General features: G+C 45.9%; 1 protein-coding gene across 2 annotated transcripts in view; it reads right to left on the reverse strand.

The window, feature by feature from the left end:
- Positions 1 to 19845, reverse strand: part of Spt7 — a 57500-nt gene that overhangs the window by 24027 nt on the left and 13628 nt on the right. The window lies entirely within an intron of this gene.

Genomic DNA, 19845 nt, shown 5'->3' on the forward strand with positions numbered 1-19845 from the left:
CTAGGTCGGCAATTTCACCTGCCTTGAAAGGTGCTGTTAGAGTGCAGCAATATTCCAGCCTAGATAGAACAAGTGACCTGAAGAGTGTCATCATGGGCTTGGCCTCCCTAGTTTTGAAGGTTCTCATTATCCATCCTGTCATTTTTCTAGCAGATGCGATTGATACAATGTTATGGTCCTTGAAGGTGAGATCCTCCGACATAATCACTCCCAGGTCTTTGACGTTGGTGTTTCGCTCTATTTTGTGGCCAGAATTTGTTTTGTACTCTGATGAAGATTTAATTTCCTCATGTTTACCATATCTGAGTAATTGAAATTTCTCATCGTTGAACTTCATATTGTTTTCCGCAGCCCACTGAAAGATTTGGTTGATGTCCGCCTGGAGCCTTGCAGTGTCTGCAATGGAAGACACTGTCATGCAGATTCGGGTGTCATCTGCAAAGGAGGACACGGTGCTGTGGCTGACATCCTTGTCTATGTCGGATATGAGGATGAGGAACAAGATGGGAGCTAGTACAGTGCCTTGTGGAACAGAGCTTTTCACCGTAGCTGCCTCGGACTTTACTCTGTTGACGACTACTCTCTGTGTTCTGTTAGTGAGGAAATTATAGATCCATCGACCGACTTTTCCTGTTATTCCTTTAGCACGCATTTTGTGCGCTATTACGCCATGGTCACACTTGTCGAAGGCTTTTGCAAAGTCTGTATATATTACATCTGCATTCTTTTTGTCTTCTAGTGCATTTAGGACCTTGTCGTAGTGATCCAATAGTTGAGACAGACAGGAGCGACCTGTTCTAAACCCATGTTGCCCTGGGTTGTGTAACTGATGGGTTTCTAGATGTATGCAGAGCATTATGGGTAGGCTTAATTATTATAATAAAGAAGCGCTAAACCACAAGGGCTACCTGTGAATAAATAAAATTCCTTACTTACGACTTCGGACAATTTAATTGTAAATTACTTTCTTTAAAATTTGCTCTAAATAGCTTGAATATAGCATAAAGCTAGGCACAGTTACCCACAAATTATGGGGATTATAATTAAGTTTTATGGATACCCTCTCACAAAGCATGCAAGGTGTCAAAGACAAAAAAAAAATGGCAAAGTTTGTGGACAGAGAAAGGGCCATACGCTGCACCATTTTTTTTTATATATTTTATTTAAAAGACATACATAGTACATGTAAACGACAAATTACATAGTGAAAACAGTGGTGAAAAATTCTGCATAATACATATACTTTCCAATTAACATATTACATCTGAAATACACAAATCTGTACAGTAAACAATGACCATTCCAATCCTTGAAGTAATGACATTATGCCTGGAACACTAAATCTAACCTAAAGACTCCTTGGCAAGTACATCTAATTCCTGATTGTACATCCTGCCACGGAATGTACACCTTACATTCTGAAAACACTACCCCCTCCCCCCTTCTTGCGTGTCAAGCCACCTGGAGTTTACCTGGAGAGAGTTCCGGGGGTCAACGCCCCCGCGGCCCGGTCTGTGACCAGGCCTCCTGGTGGATCAGAGCCTGATCAACCAGGCTGTTACTGCTGGCTGCACGCAAACTAACGTACGAGCCACAGCCCGGCTGGTCAGGAACCGACTTGAGGTGCTTGTCCAGTGCCAGCTTGAAGACTGCCAGGGGTCTGTTGGTAATCCCCCTTATGTATGCTGGGAGGCAGTTGAACAGTCTCGGGCCCCTGACACTTATTGTATGGTCTCTTAACGTGCTAGTGACACCCCTGCTTTTCATTGGGGGGATGTTGCATCGTCTGCCAAGTCTTTTGCTTTCGTAGTGAGTGATTTTCGTGTGCAAGTTCGGTACTAGTCCCTCTAGGATTTTCCAGGTGTATATAATCATGTATCTCTCCCGTCTGCGTTCCAGGGAATACAGGTTCAGGAACCTCAAGCGCTCCCAGTAATTGAGGTGTTTTATCTCCGTTATGCGCGCCGTGAAGGTTCTCTGTACATTTTCTAGGTCAGCAATTTCACCTGCCTTGAAAGGTGCTGTTAGTGTGCAGCAATATTCCAGCCTAGATAGAACAAGTGACCTGAAGAGTGTCATCATGGGCTTGGCCTCCCTAGTTTTGAAGGTTCTCATTATCCATCCTGTCATTTTTCTAGCAGATGCGATTGATACAATGTTATGGTCCTTGAAGGTGAGATCCTCACATTATTCATATTCCATATTGAACAACATGGTACGTTCAGTATAACTCAATGTATTGATATAATATAAAAATCAATTCTACATGATTCATGTACAACGTATATCTACTAAACACCCAAACATATCATAAATATATACATATGTTGCATACACTTTACAACACAACCAGTGAAACAAACAAAAGCTTAATCCTATGGCATCCATCAATTACCCTATAATATATATCAACTCAACGGTAACCTAAACCTACGGGCTCTATAGAGCTCCCATTAAAAAACAATATGTAATAAGAAAACAGGATGAGTCAAGCTTTCTAAAAATATTTCGCCCATATCATTAGAACCACTACTAAGATGTAAGTCTGTTAGCACAATACATAACAGTGCATGACCTTCACACGTCGATAAATACTGATGCCTTCCTACAACACGCAATACTTCATGTGTATATATATATTTCGCATTCACACAGTGCACCCACGTTGTCATTTCATTGCACACATACCAATAATTTCGTTTCAGATATATAATATTCCATCACATTACATCTGTCGTCCTTTGTCAATTACATAATTAATAATTAAATTGAAGAACTTGTATCGTTCACAACACACAACCCGCTCATCACACAGTCAAAGGCACTTACGTCTCAGTACTATATTCATTCTCTTCCACACTAAACCCTTTCACACTGTCCTTATCGGGAAGCCAGCCCGCCGCGACCCCTTACATTGCACGTAAATCCCATAAATCCCTCAACCTAAAACTCCGATAGCCCTCAGTAAAAGCAGTCTCCCAACTCCCTCCATAAATTTCCCTATTACGACACTTAGTTCTGTAAAATGTAGCAGCTAACACCTTTATCCTTTCATCCACGCCCACCTCCCTCATGGCCCATGACATATAAAATCCGTGACCAAATACGCCACTGCATTCTCCACCATCTTACTCACCCCACCTATATCCAAACTTAAAGCCCGCAACACCTGCAACCCTCCCCCACCCACTAACCTAAACACCTTTCCTAACCAGACCCGCACAACTTCTATACAGTCACAAAAATATACCACATGAAAAATTGTCTCCATGCTTCCACACGCTCTACATTCCCCTCCCTCCCTTATCCTCCTATTGAATAGGACAACCCCAGACGGCAAAATCCCATGTAAAAATCTAAACATTACCTCCCGAACACCCGGTTTTAGACGTAATTGTTTTAGACGCGTCCATATTTCGTTCCACGCATACATAGGGTATGCCCCTTCAACAGCAGCCACCACTGACCTACCTTCCACTCCTTCGAGGACCCGCAATTTAACACACGACGGATCCCTCACTGTCATTAATAACCTCAACATGGCCTCACCAACTATTAAATCCCTACCCCCCCACCACCGTTGCATATCCTTACGTACTCGCACAAGTCCACCTCCCCTCCCGCACCCCTCCCTTATATAACTTCGTTTTAGGTACACGCTCATCATCCTTTTTTCCAGAGGTAAAAGTCCCAGCCCTCCCCGACTGACCGGAAGTGTTAACACCGCTCTACTTAACCATTCGCAGCCCGATCCCCATATAAACCTAAAAAACCCATGTTGTAAACGTTTCACCTCACGTCTCATCAGCGGGTACATGACAACGACATGCCATAACTTGCTGTACAATAGCACGTTCGTCACTATTACTCTTTGATGCAGCGTTAGTTGCGCCGCCCTCAAACCACCAAGTCTTTTCAATACTCCATCCACTATTCGCACCGAATTCACCTCTTGAGCCACCCGTGTATTTCTCACATAAATTATCCCACATATCATTAGTTGATCCACCACCTTCCACCCACCCCCTACCACCTCATCCCCATTTGTACTATCCCTTAGGTCTAAAAACTTAGTCAACATTAATTTTCATCCCTTAAGCCTCCCCAAACACATCCACCACCTTACCCACCCTAAACAAGTCCCTATCTATTACCTCTCACCAAAACAGTCGTGTCATCCACATAACCTACAATACCAGCCCCCCTCCCCCGGTCAGAACCCTCCCCACCTCCCCCAACACACCTCCGAATGGCCCTATAAAATGGATCCTGTATACACGCAAACAATATTTGTGATAATGGGCAGCCTTGGCGCAGTCCCCGTCGCATCTGTATTTTAACTCCTAGCCTCCCGTTAACCTGCACCCTCATCGACGCCCCCGATACAATAATTTTGCCCAAGATATTATTTCTTCCCCAAAACCTTGCCAACGCGTGACCCTCCATAACGCTTCCCTTTCCACACTATCATAAGCAGCCTTCCAATCTAACGCCAATACACCTCCATCACCCAACTTCCCCCGTTTCTCTATAAATTCTCGAATCATGCCATGCTCTTCATACATCGACCTTCCTGGCACTCCATATTGCCCCCTATCAATTACCTTGCCTATTATCCTCTTGATTCTGTTCCCTAATATTCTCGCGAACAACTTATAATCTCCACACATAAGCGAAAGTGCCTGATAATCCATTACCGTTGACTGCTCCCCTTTCGGTACCAACACCACAACGGCCGTCCATTGCTGCTCTCCCATTACCTCAGCCGCCTTAAGTATGTTAAACAGCCTTACTAAAAAAAACCTCAGAACCTCCCAATTCTTTACGTAGAAATCATTTGGCAGTCCGTCTATATCCGGCGCCTTTCCCAAGCTCACTCCTGACAACACCTGCCAAATCTCACTCCGTAATCGGCCCACCTAATGCCACCCGATCTTGACCATCAAGCTCACACTGCACATACTCTCCCATTTCCCCCAATGCCACTTCACGGATGCCCACGCTTTGCGTATGTGACTTAAACCAAGCGTCTACATATCCACTCATACCCTCTGTCGTTACCAATGCTTGACCCGCTCTATACCCTTCCATCCCTACATGTACGTTTAACCCCATCATCTCCGTTGTCACTTTCCTCTTTCTCTGGCCTCTTACACGCAAGCCGACGGCCGATCACCCCATAGCACTTCTTCCAATCCTCCCATAATTCGCGCACCATCAAAACGCTCGTTTTGCAATACCCTAATACTCTCCTTTAAACCCTCAATGTCCTGCACTGGATAGCTTGCTCCTCCTCGCGCATAACAGTCACGCAGCTGCCCTTCAAGATATCTTTGAAACCCATACTTTAACCGATTATATTCCCTCCCACGACAAATATAATATTCTCTGATACGATTTTTAGCCACCGAATCCCACCAATTTACTAGTTCATCATCCCCCGGCGCCTCATCCACCAACCATTCCCACAACTGCGCAATAAACTGACGACATTCCTCACCCTGCAAAAGCTTCACATTTAACTTCCAATAACCTTGGCCCCTTCTAGGCAATCCCTCCCATTCTAGGTCCACCATTACTCCTCTGTGATCCGAAAAAACCGCGTCCACCACACGCACACTGCTCACTATTACTGTTTGGGGTGGCCTGGTGGCTAAAGCTCCCGCTTCACACACGGAGGGCCCGGATTCGATTCCCGGCGGGTGGAAACATTCGACACAGTTTCCTTACACCTGTTGTCCTGTTCACCTAGCAGCAAATAGGTACCTGGGTGTTAGTCGACTGGTGTGGGTCGCATCCTGGGGGACAAGATTAAGGCCCCCAATGGAAATAAGTTAGACAGTCCTCGATGACGCACTGACTTTCTTGGGTTATCCTGGGTGGCTAACCCTCCGGGGTTAAATATCCGAACGAAATCTTATCTTATCTTATCTTACAAGCGATCCAGTCTAGCCGCATATCCACGTCTAACAAAAGTATGTTCTACAACCCCCCCCCCAACGTCCATTAACCCCACCCCATTTAATAATTCCCCCAAAATCCCCGAACAATACCCTGCTCCTCCAGGTTCCACATCCTTACGCCTTATCACACAATTCCAATCACCACCAATTACAGCTACACCCGGCAAAGAACGCAAATAATATACTAGGACATCCTTCACAAATTTATTCTTAATACGCACATCTCCCTCTGCCGGACCATACACACACACACCAAACTCGTCTGTACCATACCCCAACATTGGGAGAAAATTTGGCGAGAAGACTATCTCACCTCATTGAGAGAATAATTCTATGGAGGTGGTGTTCCTGAAAATCATAAGTCATTAAGACCTGGTGACATAGTGATGATCGATGTGTTCAGTCCATCAATCTTTTACAAGATTGATGGACTGAACACATCGACTCCAGGTTGAGGGACTGATTACCTCATTCTCCTCCTCTCCTTACGCCTTCCTCTTTGTATTGGACTGATGAAGCCACTGTGTGGCGAAACGTTTCCTGAATAAAGATTCCCATATGCTGCATAAGTGTCTCAATCTTCAACTTGTCGGTTTTTCAAACCATTCATCACAACTGAAGTGTTGTTGATAGACATTGATGTGTATGGATAAATGTTTGTTTTCGCCTCTAAATGTTAAGGGAGGTACCTGATAGGGTTACTTGACCAGTAAAGACGCATTTTTGGTAAAAAAATACTATAAAGAAAAACCTAAAAACGCAAACTGACTTCCGTTTGTAGGTTTTAAAAGCACTTTGTCCTGTCTTTAAGTCTTTATCATTTCAATAACAGATCTCAATTGATTGATGTTCTACATCACTTCCGTCGCAAATGCTTAGTTTTCAAGTTGCGACGGAAGTGATGTAGAACATCAATTAATTTACTACATATTTCCCCAGAAACACATAAGCCACATCAGAAAATCGTTGGCTGGGTGAAACTGAAAATTGTCCCTGCATTCTTTAATTCTCATGTCCTTATCTATGGTGGTGGGCCATATATCATGCAAAACATAATGATCAGTTTAGTTATGAAAATGGTAATATAAATACCATTGTGCATTGTTCTTGGACTCGGTATGATTTCTGTTTAAGTAAATTGGAGATCAAGGAGGATGAATCAGTAAAATATTCGTAGCCCAAATCACTAACCTAATCTATGGTAAAAGTTCTGTATATGACTCCTTTCTGGTAACGTTTTGAATTTTTAGATGCGCAACCAGAGGAATGGGGGCTACAAGGGCCATATCCCCCCAATTGACAGAAAAAAAATTTAATATTAAAAAATTAATAATAACTGACAATGAAAAATTTGTATTTACATGATTACAGACAGTGATACATCCTCATTATGGCATCTCGTGAACGTGATGTTGGACGTTCTTATGCAAGTGGGTCACAGAAAAGAAAGAAGAAAATTCAAGAGGAACAGAAAAAGAAAGATGTAGGAAGCTGCAGAAAGATCACAGACATGCTCACGAAAACAGTTTCTGATGTTACCAGTACAGTTGAATCTGCAGATACGTCAGATCATACAGGAAGCCCTCCCTCCATTATTTCTCAGCCAGCATCTACTTCTTTTGTGTCTCCTCTCAATGTCTCAAAGGACATTTCATCCACAGGATTTGTCTTAAAAGATCCTGCCTCATGGCCAAATGTAATCCCAGATTCTCTACGTAATGCTTTCATTGCAGAAAACTTCAGTCAAACTCTGAACATTGACTTTAGGAAATCAGCAAGGATTTATGATGATGGAAGTCGTCGTTGTTTAAAGTCATCTATGTTTATAGGAAGCTTGCAAATTCAGAAACTGTGAAAAGATCATGGATGGTATACTCTGAAAGCTCAGGAAAAGTATACTGTTCAGCATGCAAGCTATTTTCTACCAAAGAAAATACCTTCACACAGGGGTTCAATGACTGGAAAAATTCCAAGCGTTTCGAGGAACATGAAAACAGCACCACTCACAGGATCTGCATTTTAGCCAGTGTATTTCGTGCACAGAAAAAAGGCTTATTGGATTCTCATTTGGAAAATCAAACTGAAAAAGAGCGCACTTATTGGAGAAAAGTTCTAGAAAGAGTTGTTGCTGTTGTAAAATTCTTAGCTCTAAGAGGACTTGCTTTCCGTGGATTATTATTATTATTATTATAATCAAAAAGAAGCGCTAAGCCATGAGGACTATACAGCGCTGCAGGGCAGGAAGGAAGCGAGGGCATCAGGTGGCAAAAGGGAGATGGATGAGTAATAGGTTACGGATAACAGCGGGGCAGTGGATGGTGAAAGGGTAAAGGGCAGCAAGAGACTGAACTAGAAAGGGCTGAGGGGAGTGCGAAAAGTATCATCAGAGTTTGTGGAGTAAATCAGTCGTTGTCAAGAAGTCAATGAGAGAGTCAGGATTAAAGGAGGGTCCATCAGCAAGAAGGGAAGGTAAAGAGAGAGTAGTAGAACGAAGACGACGTTGGAGGTAAATTCTGCGTGCTCATTGATAGAGAGGGCAGTCTAACAGAATGTGGCTAATCGATACTGGAACTTGACACTGCTCACAGAGAGGAACAGGGTGCCTCTCCATGAGATACCCATGAGTAAGACGAGTGTGACCAATGCGAAGGCGGGAGAGAGTGGTCTCCCAACCTCGGCACTGATGACAAGAAGACGGCCAGTAACCTATGCTCGGTTTAATAGAATGAAGTTTGTTACCGAGCAGAGTTGACCAACGTTGTTGCCAACGGGTGCGAAGGTGGGTAGCTATTGCAGCAAAATAGTCCAGAAATGGAACACCTCGATAGGAAATAGGTAGGTCATGTATTGCTGACCGCGCAGCAGTGTCTGCCTGTTCATTGCCCTGTACGTCGACATGACCAGGGACCCAACAAAAAACAATATCTTTATGTTTGGTAGAGATACGGCGTAGCCAAAGTTGGATACGGAGAACTAGGGGATGAGATGTATCAAATTTTCGTATAGCCTGTAGAGCACTAAGGGAGTCTGAGACTACTACAAATGATGACACAGGCATAGATGCGATACGAATAAGTGCTGCAAGAATGGCATACAGTTCAGCAGTAAAAATGCTAGCTGAAGATAGTAAATGTCCCCGCACGACGCTGTCCGGAAACACTGCTGCGAATCCGACGCCGTCTGAAGACTTAGAGCCATCTGTGTACACAGCGGTGGCATGAGAATGGGAGTGAAAGTGATCAAGAAAAAGAGAGCGGGAAGCCACCGTAGGCAGTTGAGCTTTCGAGCAAGGGAGTGAGAAAGAACAGACCCGAACAGCTGGAACTTCCCAGGGGGGTAGGGAAAAGTGAGATGCTACATGAACATATAAAGGTGGTAACTGAAGGGAAGACAAGAGCGAATGTAGGCGAAGAGAAAAGGGACGGAGCAAACAGGGGCGGCGAACGAATAAAGAATGTCTACTAATATCGGTGACCATTCTATAAATGGAAGGATTGTGTAGATCGTGAGAGCGTGATGATCTGATAAGAAATGTCACCATATCAAAAACAATATACTCAGATCACAACATAATTGAGGTTCAGACATGTATGCGAGGAGCCCCAGACCGACAAAATGAGACTAGTCACGAGGGAGCATTCACCAAATTCAACTTCAATAACAAAAACATAAAGTGGGACCAAGTAAACCAAGTCCTAACCGATATAAGCTGGGAAGATATACTAAGCAACACAGACCCAAACTTATGCCTAGAACAGATTAACTCGGTGGCACTCGATGTATGCACAAGGCTTATTCCTCTAAGAAAAAGGAGGAGTAGATGTAAAATAGAAAGAGACAGGCGCTCCCTTTACAGGCGACGGAAAAGAATAACAGAGCGGCTAAAAGAGGTCAATATATCTGAAATGCGCAGGGAGACACTGGTCAGAGAAATAGCAAGCATCGAACTTAAGCTAAAAGAATCCTTTAGGAGTCAGGAATCGCGGGAAGAACTAAAAGCTATAAATGAAATCGAAAGAAACCCAAAGTATTTCTTCTCCTATGCCAAATCAAAATCGAGAACAACGCCCAGTATTGGGCCCCTACTTAAACAAGATGGGTCCTACACAGATGACAGCAAGGAAATGAGTGAGCTACTCAAGTCCCAATATGACTCAGTTTTTAGCAAGCCGCTTACCAGACTGAGAGTCGAAGATCAAAATGAATTTTTTATGAGAGAGCCACAAAATTTGATTAACACAAGCCTATCCGATGTTATCCTGATGCCAAATGACTTCGAACAGGCGATAAATGACATGCCCATGCACTCTGCCCCAGGGCCAGACTCATGGAACTCTGTGTTCATCAAGAACTGCAAGAAGCCCCTATCACGAGCCTTTTCCATCCTATGGAGAGGGAGCATGGACACGGGGGTCGTCCCTCAGTTACTAAAAACAACAGACATAGCCCCACTCCACAAAGGGGGCAGTAAAGCAACAGCAAAGAACTACAGACCAATAGCACTAACATCCCATATCATAAAAATCTTTGAAAGGGTCCTAAGAAGCAAGATCACCACCCATCTAGAAACCCATCAGTTACACAACCCAGGGCAACATGGGTTTAGAACAGGTCGCTCCTGTCTGTCTCAACTACTGGATCACTACGACAAGGTCCTAAATGCACTAGAAGACAAAAAGAATGCAGATGTAATATATACAGACTTTGCAAAAGCCTTCGACAAGTGTGACCATGGCGTAATAGCGCACAAAATGCGCGCTAAAGGAATAACAGGAAAAGTCGGTCGATGGATCTATAATTTCCTCACTAACAGAACACAGAGTAGTCGTCAACAGAGTAAAGTCCGAGGCAGCTACGGTGAAAAGCTCTGTTCCACAAGGCACAGTACTAGCTCCCATCTTGTTCCTCATCCTCATATCCGACATAGACAAGGATGTCAGCCACAGCACCGTGTCTTCCTTTGCAGATGACACCCGAATCTGCATGACAGTGTCTTCCATTGCAGACACTGCAAGGCTCCAGGCGGACATCAACCAAATCTTTCAGTGGGCTGCAGAAAACAATATGAAGTTCAACGATGAGAAATTTCAATTACTCAGATATGGTAAACATGAGGAAATTAAATCTTCATCAGAGTACAAAACAAATTCTGGTCACAAAATAGAGCGAAACACCAACGTCAAAGACCTGGGAGTGATTATGTCGGAGGATCTCACCTTCAAGGACCATAACATTGTATCAATCGCATCTGCTAGAAAAATGACAGGATGGATAATGAGAACCTTCAAAACTAGGGAGGCCAAGCCCATGATGACACTCTTCAGGTCACTTGTTCTATCTAGGCTGGAATATTGCTGCACTCTAACAGCACCTTTCAAGGCAGGTGAAATTGCCGACCTAGAAAATGTACAGAGAACTTTCACGGCGCGCATAACGGAGATAAAACACCTCAATTACTGGGAGCGCTTGAGGTTTCTAAACCTGTATTCCCTGGAACGCAGGAGGGAGAGATACATGATTATATACACCTGGAAAATCCTAGAGGGACTAGTACCGAACTTGCACACGAAAATCACTCACTACGAAAGCAAAAGACTTGGCAGACGATGCACCATCCCCCCAATGAAAAGCAGGGGTGTCACTAGCACGTTAAGAGACCATACAATAAGTGTCAGGGGCCCGAGACTGTTCAACTGCCTCCCAGCACACATAAGGGGGATTACCAACAGACCCCTGGCAGTCTTCAAGCTGGCACTGGACAAGCACCTAAAGTCAGTTCCTGATCAGCCGGGCTGTGGCTCGTACGTTGGTTTGCGTGCAGCCAGCAGCAACAGCCTGGTTGATCAGGCGCTGATCCACCAGGAGGCCTGGTCACGGACCGGGCCGCGGGGGCGTTGACCCCCGAAACTCTCTCCAGGTAAACTCCAGGTACATAGTAGCGAAGGCAATGGGCATCACGGCGATCAGACAAGGATGGAACATTCGCTTCTGCATAGAGGCTCTCAACAGGGGAAGAGCGAAAAGCACCAAGGCACAAACGTAATCCTTGGTGACGGATAGAGTTAAGGCTAGAGAGAGTAGCAGGAGAGGCCGCGGAATAAATTTGGTCACCATAATCGAGTTTCGATAAAACGAGGGCTGAATGTAGGCGAAGCAGAGTTCGACGATCAGCTCCCCAGGAAAGATGAGCAAGGGTTTTAAGAAGGTTTAGCCGGCTGTGACAAGTTGCCTTCAGAGAGGTTATGTGAGGTTTCCAGGATAACCGACGGTCAAAGAGAAGGCCTAGAAACCTGACTGTATCACGTTCGGGGATACGGGAGCCATAGAGATACAAAGGATGATCGGAGATAACAGAGCGTCTAGTGAAAGTAATTTGGTGAGTTTTGGTACTTGAAAATTTAAACCCATGCGTGGTGGCCCAAGTGGAAACACGGTCGACCGCATGCTGAAGAGAAACTGCAATAAGATGACAGTCAGCGCCTGCACAAGCAATAGCGAAGTCATCAACATAGAGTGATGACCAAATATTGGGTGGAAGAACAGAGGCCAAATCATTTATAGCAAGGAGAAAAAAGTGTTGTGCTTAGAACACATCCCTGAGGGACACCTTCAGCTTGGACGAAGTCCGGGGAAAGAACATTATTGACTCGAACACGGAAATGTCTGTCAGTTAAAAAGTTCTTAAGGAAGGATGGTAGATTGCCTCGGAGGCCTAAGGAATGGGCCTGGGCCAAAATATTATACCTCCAAGTTGTGTCATATGCCTTCTCAAGGTCAAAAAATATGGCAATAACTGAGTGATTATTCGCAAAGGCATTACGAACATACGTATCCAAGCGTAGTAAGGGGTCTATGGTAGAACGACCCTTACGAAAGCCATATTGACTAGCGGAGAGACTGTTGTGTGTCTCTAAATACCACATTAAACGTCGATTTACAAGACGTTCCATCACTTTGCAAACTGCACTAGTAAGAGCGATGGGGCGATAGTGGGAGGCATCATGTCCTGTAGTACCCGGTTTGCGGAAAGGGAGAACAATGGCAGATTTCCACAGCTGGGGAAGAACTCCTTGTGCCCAAATAAGATTGAAGAGGTGTAAGAGGACTACAAGGGCTGACCGATGTAAATGTTGTAACATACGAATATGAATGTCGTCAGGCCCAGCTGCCGATGATCGGCAAGCTGAGAGCGTTGCCTCCAGTTCTTGAAGTGTAAAAGGCACATTATACTGTTCTTCTCTGAGAGAAGAAAAGTCCAAGGGCACTAACTCTCTGGCAGACTTTGAGGAAAGAAACGAGGGGCATAGATGAAGCCCTCGGGAAATACGGACCAGATGTGTGCCAAGTTCAATGGCAACGTCGAGAGGGTTTGCTACATCAACACCAGCGACCCGTAGAACAGGAGCTGGGTCAGGAGAGTATTTACCACTCAATTTCCTCACTTTTTTCCAGACTGCACTCATAGAAGAAGCAGAGGTGATGGTGGAAACATAGTCTCGCCAACAAGTGCGTTTAGCTTCACGGATGACACGGCGAGCGATCGCACGCTTCTGCTTAAAATCAAGAAGTCTCTCAGCGGTTCTATTGTACCGGTACCTGCCCCATGCAGCACGTTTCAAACGTACTGCACGAGCACAAGTGGGAGACCACCAAGGCACGCACTTCTGAGAATGCTTGCCTGAGGTTTGGGGTATAGAATGAGAAGCTGCGGTATAAACTGACGTCGAGAAGATGTGTAGGAGCTCATCAATGGAGGATGAAGAAGGAACCTCACTAAAAGCAGTGAGGTGTGAGTAAAGATCCCAATTTGCCCGATCAAATTGCCAGCGAGGGCTACGGAAAGGTGGTGAATAGGAAGGAGAAGTAAGAATGATCGGAAAATGATCGCTGTCATGTAAGTCTGGTAGAACAGACCAGGTGAAGTCTAGTGCAGTGGAGGAAGAGCAGACTGATAGATCGATGCAAGAGAGAGTAGGAGTACGAGGATCAAAATGGGTGGGAGTACCCGTATTTAAAACATGGAGGGGGTGAGAGGCGAGAAAAGCCTCCAACTGGATGCCACGTGAGTCACAATGAGACCCCCCCCCCAGAGGAAATGGTGGGCATTAAAATCACCAAGTAACAGAAGTGGTGGAGGTAAGGATGAAACAAGAAGGCAAAGTCTGGGATAGAAAATGCTCGAGAAGGAGAGAGATATAAAGAACATATTGTAAACCACTTATTCAAGTGAATACGGGCTGCAGTGTAATGCAGCGAGGTATGGACAAATAGTTGGCAGTATGAAATATCATTGCGTAGAAGAAGGGCACTTTCATTAAAGGTCCCATCTGAGAAAGGATCCGAAGAATACAATAAATTATAGCCTGAAATAGGTTGGAAAACAGGCGAGTGTAATTTTGGTTCTTGTAAGCAAGCACCAACAGGGGAAAACCTGGAAAGCAACATCTGAAGCTCACCCCGATTACCCCTGAGGCCGCGGATATTCCACTGTAAATAGGCCATGATTGGCGATGAAGAAAATATCAGGAATCTGTAGGTAAAGGCACCTACGGACTAGAGGGGTTAGAAAAGTCAACGTGTGGTGGCATTGGAAGACGTTCAAGTAGCGAAGGAACGGAGCGTTGCGAAGAATGGGGTTGTGAAGATGGAGGAGAGGGAAGAGAAGGAACAGGAAGTGAATCAGTGTCCATTGAAGGTTTAGTCTCTGCAATATATTCTGAAATGGCTTCAAGTGTTTCTGAATTCAAAGATGTATGGGAGACCATATTGGAGATAGAAGGAGGAGGGTGAGTAAAGATTGGGACAGTAATGGACTGTACCAAAGTAAAGGGGGAGGGAAGAGTGTAAGGGACTGGAGATGAAGTGTGGGGGGGGACAGAAGAGGCAGAAACCTGGGAGGTGGCAGAAGAGGGAGAAACGTGGGAGGGGACGGGGGTGGAAGGCATAGTACGAGGAGGAGGGTGAATCTCCACACTTGTAATAGAGCCAGAGAGAGGGGAAGAACTAGGTACAGAGACTGGAAAGGTAAAGTGTGGAGGTGGAAGAAGGGAAGGAAGGGGCAAAGAAGATTTGAGCAATGTGGATTTTTTGGACTTCTGAGTAGAGGGGCGATTGGTATTAGGTGTCGTACGAGGTCTTGTCGATACTGGGGCTTGTGAGGAAGGACGCGAAGATGTGAGAACAGACTGAGTTGTAGTCGGGACGTCAGAGCCAAGGACAGCAAAAGGATTAGATGCCGTAGTGGCTATGGGAGGGGTAACAACAGAGGAGGCTGCAGAAGATGGGACCCCAGAAGTGGGGGGATGTTTGGAAACACGAGAATAAGAAACACGGGGTAGTCTCCCTTGGAGGCGGAGATGAGTAACTGCCATAGCATAAGGGAGACCTTCTGCCTCTTTGAGGCAACGGATTTCACATTCATTTAAGTAGACCTGGCAACGGCGGGAGTACGAAGGGTGAGCTTCATTACAATTAAGGCAAGATGGAGGTTGACTGCAAGATGTATTAGAATGGTCGTCGGCACTAGAGACTGGGCATTCGGCCATAGATCTGCAATATTTCGCTGGGTGACCAAAACGCCAGCAATTTCTACATTGTTGCGGTGTAGGTATCACCTTTCGAACTTGTAACCGATGTCCTACGACATATACAGAGGACGGGAGTTCTCGGCTGTCAAAAGTTAAACGAGCCACATTGCAAGGGTAACGTCTCCGCCCCCGGGCAGGAAGGACATAAGTGTCTACTTTGAGGATTGGGAGATCCTGGAGTTCCAGCTGTTCAAAAATGTCATTGCCACATGACTGGAAATTCTGTTGGACTATGGTATGGGGCAGAATGACAGTACCACTACAAGAATTGAGAGAAAGATGTTTTTCAATAGTGACAGTAGTAGTATCAATATTCGAAAGGAGAGAAAGATCATGAGCTTGGGCAGCATTCTGGACAGTGACGATGCGCATACCGCTCTTGAGAGCATGAAATGAAATATCTCTACCAACATGACGCAGGAGCGCTTTGCCAATACTATGGTCAGAAAGGTAGGCAGAAGAAGTCGGTCTTAAAGTAAAGAATTTAGTCCATTGTGTGGTCCGAAACCGAGCGTGGAGAGGGAGTGCTTGACGTGTCGGTCTTTTCCGAGTAGAATGGGAAGGTAACGAAGGAGCATCATCAGGAGATTGACGTTGGCGTTTAGGAGTAGGACCGGAGTTGGTCCGGCTTGAAATGGGTGGGCGATTCGAAAATTGCCGTACCGTAGAGGGAGAAGCCGGAAGCATAGTCAAAGGAGAGCGGAGTTCAGACAAATCGAAGGAGTCAGTCGAAGCCCCGGTACCTGAAGCGGGTGAGGAAACAGCACCAGCAAGAAGTACAGGGGCATCAGGAGTGTCCGAAGAGTGGTCTAAACACAAGGCAGGGTCAGAATGGGGTGCGGTATCAAGAAGGGGCCCGGGGGTAGTGGGTTCATGGACTAGGGCTGCCATGGTTAGGTTACTCCTTTGCTTTTTGTTTTTAAGAAAAAAAAAAAAGAAAGAAGAAAAGAAAATAAAAATAAAAAAAAAAGAATAAAAAAAGGGGGGAGTGGGGAGGAATAGTTCCCAGGAGGAATGAAAGGGCCGGAAATCTCCCTCCGCGCCCAAGAGGACCTCAACACCGCTAGTAGCGCAGATGCAGCATGGAACCCGTGCCATACCCTACCCTTTATGCCAGTAAACCAGCAATCCGGGATAGCAACCTCACATCTGCTGAGCTACCTCGGTGGACAAAAGAGAGGGCGGCCGGATATCCGCCACAAAGCATACCTCCTTCGGCCACCACCCCCGGAATCCGAAAGGTGGCTTCCAGAGATACACCCGTCGCCCGAAAGACACCCAAAGCTACTCCAGGATACCGGAGAGGGATCGGGACATCCCCAGGCAATCCAGATTCCACGGCAAACTACGCCACCACCAAGAACCTCAACGGAATGGGATGGACCCCGGTGTCCTTTCCCCTACCTAGGAACTAGCGCACCTGTGGGAGAAATCCCAAAGGCCAAAAAGAGGAAGGGCAAAAGGGAGGGGTGGGGAGGAGGAGGAATGGAAAAAGGGGAGGATGGGGAGGATGGGATAGGGGAGGGGAGATTGGGGGGTAATTAGGTTCGGTCTGAGGAAGAAGACCGATAGGTCTAATTCCTCAGACCAAGAGCCTCTTCACCACGCCAAGGAGCCCCCCTTGAAGAGGGTTGACGAGTGGAGAGACTGTTGTGTGTCTCTAAATACCACACTAAACTTCTATTTACTAGGCGTTCCATCACTTTGCAAACTGCACTGGTAAGAGCAATGGGACGATAGTGGGAGGTTTCATGTCCCGTAGTGCCTGGTTTGCGGAAAGGGAGAACAATGGCGGATTTCCACAGCTGTGGAAGAACTCCTTGTGACCAAATAAGATTGTAAAGGCATAATAGGACTGCAAGGGCTGACTGATGTAAATGTTGTAGCATATGAATATGAATGTCGTCGGGCCCAGCTGCCGATGATCGGCAAGCTGAGAGTGTTGCCTCCAGTTCTTGAAGTGTAAAAGGCACATTATACTGTTCTTCTCTGAGAGAAGAAAAGTCCAAGGGTGCTAACTCTCTGGCAGACTTTGAGGAAAGAAATGAGGGGCATACATGGAGTCCCTGAGAAATACGGACCAGATGATTGCCAATTTCATTGGCAACATCTAGTGGGTTTGCTATTTCAACACCGGCAACCCGCAGAACAGGAGCCGGGTCAGGAGAATATTTACCACTCAGTTTTCGTACTTTTTTCCAGACTGCACTCATAGAGGAAGCAGAGGTGATGGTGGAGACAATCTCGTCAGCAAGTGCGTTTAGCGTCACTGATGACACGGCGAGCGATCGCACGATTCTGCTTAAAATCAAGAAGTCTCTCTGTAGTTCTGTTGTACCGGTACCTGCCCCATGCAGTGCGTTTCAAACGTACTGCACGAGCACAAGCAGGAGACCACCAAGGCACGCATTTCTGAGAATGCCTGCCCAAAGTTTGGGGTATAGAATGAGAAGCTGCGGTTAAAACGGAGGACGAGAAGAGGTGTAAAAGCTCATCGATGGAGGACGAAGAGGGAACCTCTCTAAAAACAGTTAGGTGTGAGTAAAGGTTCCAATTTGCCTGATCAAATTGCCAGCGTGGGATGCGAAGAGGTGGTGAATATGAAGGGGAAGTAAGAATGATTGGGAAATGATCGCTGTCATGTAAGTCCGGGAGAACAGACCAAGTGAAGTCTAATGCGGCGGAGGAAGAGCAGACAGAGATCGATGCAAGAGAGAGTGAGAGTCCGAGGATCAAAATGGGTGTGAGTACCTGTATTTAAAACATGGAGGGGGTGGGTGGCAAGAAAAGCCTCTAACTGAATGCCACGGGAATCACAGTGAGACCCCCCCCCAGAGGAAATGGTGGGCATTAAAATCACCAAGTACAAGAATCGGTGGTGGTAATGACGAAACAAGAAAGGCAATATCCGGGATAGATAATGCCCGTGAAGGAGAGAGATATAAAGAACAGAGCGTATACCACCTATGCAAGTGGATACGGGCTGCTGTGTAATGCAGCGAAGTACGAACAAATAGCTGATGGTACGGAATATCAGTGCGTAGAAGAAGGGCACTTTCATTAAAGGTCCCATCAGGGAAAGGATCTCAAGAATACAATAAATTACAGCCTGAGATGGGAGAGATAACAGCAGAGTGTAATTTTGGTTCCTGTAAGCAAACACCAACAGGGGAAAACTGCGAGAGTAACATCTGAAGCTCACCCCGATTACCCCTGAGGCCGAGTATATTCCACTGTAAATAGGCCATGATTGGCAATGATAAAGATACCTGAAATCCGCAGGTAAGGGTACCTATGGACTAGAGGGGTTAGAAAAGTCCACATGCGGAGGCAGTGGAAAACGTTCAAGCAGCAAAGGAACGGTGCGCTGTGAAGAAAGGAGTTGCGCAGATGGAGTAGAGGAGAGAGAAGGAGCGGAGGGTGGATCAGTGTCCATTGATGGTTTGGTCTCTGCAATATATTCAGAGATTGCTTCAAGTGTTTCAGAATTCAGAGACGTCGTATGGGAGACAATATTGGAAATGGTAGGGAGAGGATGAGTAAAGATTGGAACTGTAATGGACTGTACCAAGGTAGGGGGGGGCGAAAGGGTGGAGGGAACTGGAGAAGCGTGGAAGGGGACAGAAGAGGCAGAAACCTGGGAGGTGGCAGAAGAGGAAGAAACTTGGGAGGGAACAGGGAAGGAAGGTACAGTACGAGGAGGAGGGTGAACCTCTACACTTGTAACAGAGCCAGTGAGGGGGAGAACCAGGTACAGGGACAGAGAAGGTAAAATGAGGAGGTGGAAGATGGGTAGGAGGTGTTAACGGATCTTTTTTTGACTTTTGAGAAGTAGAGGGACGATTGGGAGGAGGTGTCATACGAGATCTCGTTGCTACTGAGGCTTGTGAGAGAGAACACACAGAAGCAAGATCAGACTGAGACGTTGAATTAGGGACGTCTGAGCCGAGGACAGCAAAAGAATTAGCTACAGGAGTGACTATGGGAGAGGTAACCACAGAGGTGGGTGCAGAAGATGGGATACCAGAAGTGGGGGGACGTTAAGAAACACGAGGTAGTCTCCCTTGGAGGCGGAGATGAGAAACTGCCATGGCATAAGGGAGACCTTCTGCCTCTTTGAGATAACGGATTTCCCGCTCGTTTAAGTAGACTTGACAACGGCGAGAGTACGAAGGGTGAGCCTCATGACAATTAAGGCAAGAGGGAGGTCGATTGCAAGACGTATTAGAATGGTCATCGGCACCACAGACTGGGCATTCGGCGATAGATCTGCAATATTTCGCTGGATGGCCAAA

The sequence above is a fragment of the Cherax quadricarinatus genome, chromosome 66, assembly GCF_038502225.1.
Source record: "Cherax quadricarinatus isolate ZL_2023a chromosome 66, ASM3850222v1, whole genome shotgun sequence".
Lineage (NCBI taxonomy): Eukaryota > Metazoa > Arthropoda > Malacostraca > Decapoda > Parastacidae > Cherax > Cherax quadricarinatus.